Source organism: Neoarius graeffei, chromosome 28 (genome assembly GCF_027579695.1).
Source record: "Neoarius graeffei isolate fNeoGra1 chromosome 28, fNeoGra1.pri, whole genome shotgun sequence".
NCBI lineage: Eukaryota > Metazoa > Chordata > Actinopteri > Siluriformes > Ariidae > Neoarius > Neoarius graeffei.
The window spans coordinates 51591900-51595739 of NC_083596.1; positions in this window are offsets into that span (position 1 = coordinate 51591900).

A 3840-nucleotide genomic window follows, 5' to 3' on the forward strand; every position below is an offset into this window, starting at 1 on the left:
GTCAAGATTTTATTTAAAAAATAATTTTAGGGGATAAATCAATTTCTCTTTTTGTCCCAGAATTTTTTTTAAAGTGCTTTCCTTGTTTTAACATTTTTAATTTCAGAATAAAATTGTATTAGTGTGTCAAGGACTCAAGTTCCACCATTTTATTTCTGCACATGTAGAAAAACAGGTTTGTTTTCAGATCACTAGCCACATTTTTCAATCTTAGCAATTTAACAACAAAAAATTTAAACCTCATATCATGATACAACATCACGATCGTGACCGTCACTCACTCGTCTGAGGACGGATCCTGAATATTTCCCCCTGCTACACAGCTAGCGAAGGCTAATTAACTAGCATTTCCCCACATCTCATCTCATCTCATTATCTGTAGCCGTTTTATCCTGTTCTAGGTGAGCTGGATCCTATCCCAGCTGACTACGGGCGAAAGGCGGGGTACACCCTGGACAAGTCGCCAGGTCATCACAGGGCATTTCCCCACGTATGCTAGCAATATAAGCACTGAAAATCTTCTCTTCGTTAGCGAACCTAAACTGCACAATGATTTCTGGCACATGACCAGATCACCAACACTGTAGATTTATCATGCAAACAATTCACTTCCTGGTGAAAAATATTCAAATTCCTAACAGAATTATAGAATTTTCCATAGTGAGTTTCGTTTATGCTAAACCTAGCTTTAGGTTGTAACATATTTAATGAACTTGCATAAATTCAATATACAAAATACTTCATCATTCTGAGCTCACATATCAAATAAGAAAAATAAAACAAGTTGTTATCTGTAGTGAATATCTTGTTCAAGAAAATCAAATAAACACTGCAAGCGACTTTGAGCGATTTCCTTCATTTAGAACACAGGTCAGTGGAGATACGAATAAACTCACGCACGCTGTTCAAGTGGTACAGTCAGGAGAACACAGTTGCTAGGCAACTGGGTAACACGGACACTAACGGACTCTTTACTGTTACTGGAAATGAAGCTAACGATCCAGTGAGGTAGCATGTAGCCACGTTTGTAAACACACACTAACTGTGGAAGTGATTCAGAACCATCCGGAACATCAACATTTCTCTCAGGTCTGTGGCTAAATTACCAAGAAAAGCCACGGTTTGACTATACTGTAATTACACGGAGCATCAACCGCTAACCAAATGAACACACACTTGGCCATATTGAAAAACCTCAACACTGAGTCACAGCTGTAATGCTGAGGTTTTATTTGTCTTGAGTCGATGCTGACAGGTTTTTCTAAAATTCCCATTCCTGACACACACTGCCAGAAGAATTAATGTGCTGACCAGCTGTGTTTTAATGTTGTAATAGCACTGAACAAGCCCTCGATGATTTCCCTCAGAGAGAGAGAGAGAGAGAGAATGAATAAATATAATTGCCAAGGCTGCAGTTTCTTCTTTTATTGTTTCAAGGTCACAAACGGTTGAATTTACCCATGTATGGGCGGCACGGTGGTGTAGTGGTTAGCGCTGTCGCCTCACAGCAAGAAGGTCTTGGGTTCGAGCCCCGTGGCCGGCGAGGGCCTTTCTGTGCGGAGTTTGCATGTTCTCCCCGTGTCCGCGTGGGTTTCCTCCGGGTGCTCCGGTTTCCCCCACAGTCCAAAGACATGCAGGTTAGGTTAACTGGTGACTCTAAATTGAGCGTAGGTGTGAATGTGAGTGTGAATGGTTGTCTGTGTCTATGTGTCAGCCCTGTGATGACCTGGCGACTTGTCCAGGGTGAACCCCGCCTTTCGCCCGTAGTCAGCTGGGATAGGCTCCAGCTTGCCTGTGACCCTGCGCAGGATAAGCGGCTACAGATGATGGCTGTATGGGCGGGACACACACACACACAGAGCAAACTGTACAATTAAAATTCCCATAATTAATAAACCTGAATGTTGTTGATTGTGAAACAGACAGGACGCCCTCTCCGATTACCTGATTACAGGATTTAAAAATGACAGAGCAACATTCTACAGACCCATTAACCTTTAAAGAACCACTGAAGAACCCTTCCCCACTCTCAAGAGTTTAAACATTAAAAAAAAAGGTTCTTTAAGGTTTGTAAAAGGTTGGTAGCTTTCTGTCTGATGGATGAAAATGAAGGTTACACATACAACCCTTCAAGAACTCTGTTTTCTAAAAGTGTCTACTTCAAAAAGAGTTCCTCAAAGATTGTTTGAAGGGGTATTAAGGATTATTAGCTTTCTAAAGAGGTTCTACTTTTTCTACAACCCTCTCTGATAAGGGAAAAGGAAGTTTATACAGTATATATGACCTTACAGAACCTTTCAAGAACCCCCCCCCCAGTGTATACTGTACACTCTTTGAAAAGAGTTCTATGAAAAGTTGCATGTTGCTAGCATTCTTAAGGGATTCTCCAACTTTTCTGTGCTCTGATAGCAAAAAGATCAGAAGGTTATGCATTTGCCACCTTGAAGGATCCAGTCTGCAAAAAAAGGGTTTCTCAAGGGTTAACACCTGACAGACCCACTCACACACTGCACACTCATTAACATGCTACAGATGCTCACAACTTAGAGACAGAACCTGGACCAACTCAGAGACAGTGGAAACCTCGAGAGGAGAGAAACTATCATCATTGCACCACAGGACAGAATCACAAAAACACTTTATTTTATCCTGCAATAAGCATACACCCATCAGATAAATCTTTCTAAACACAAATAAAAATGAATCCCATGTGAATATTACAGTTTTGCTGATTGCTTCCACACTGTATGTTCTGACAGCATCAGATAGTTGAAGCTGTGACCTCATCGACATCCTCAGCTGAAGTCATCTGTCCTCAAATATTTTGACCCCTAGCCCAGTACACTCTCAGGATGGGGGGTCCACAGTAATGATCAGTCAGTGTGTGCTGGTGGGCCTCCAGCTACCACCCTCTCTCTCCTCATCCACACCCAACAGGATGCTCCCTCTGTACTGGTGTCCTCCTGGCTAGAGCACTAAACATCCACCATGCAAACTGTGCCAGAAAGCCTCGGCATCCTACCTCGACGAGGAATCGTAACATCATTTTCAAGTTGTACCATGGCACCGGACACCCATGACTCTTTCTCCCGGCTGCTTCGTTGGTTCATGCCCCTCTCTCACAAACATCATGAACATGGGCTTCTGTTTAGTTGCCTTGACCTTCCTGTTATGTTCCATCTCCAGCATGACTGAGAGTTTTCTGAGGAGCTGCTCATAGCGCCAAGCATAGCTCCCCTGGATGAAGGCTACTTGGCAGCAAATGCTCCCAGGTACCTCTTTTCCCATATAGTTTATATTTGGAGTTATCTGCCAGTGACCACTTGTGGAGACACCACAGGACAAAATGGGGAGGGAAGGGTGTCCTAGACCAGCGTTTCTCAACCTTTTTTCAGTCACGGCACCCTTCAGAAGTATGCAAATTCTCAAGGCACCCCCATATAAAATATACGCAGTCATGCTGACCATATGCTGACCCCAGCAGTGACGTTGTGACATGGGAAAGGGGGCCGTGAGACAAATTTTGATGATGCATGAGGCAGCGATGATCTGCATTAGTGTAACTATCGTTTTTTTGGAATTTTAATTCATTTTATTTATTTCAATGTTAGAATATATAATTTTTTGATGGCACCCCTAATGAAGCCAGATGGCACCCCAGGGTGCTGCGGCAACCCGGTTGAGAAAGGCTGTCCTAGACAGACTAGAGGAGGAACTGAAGCTGCAATTGTGGATACCTCCAAATAGCTGTTCATCAAAGACTGATTTAATGCAAGGTATTGGGAAATGCACAGTTGTTGAAGGTGAGGTGTGTACATGGGGATGTTCATGAGTATCCAC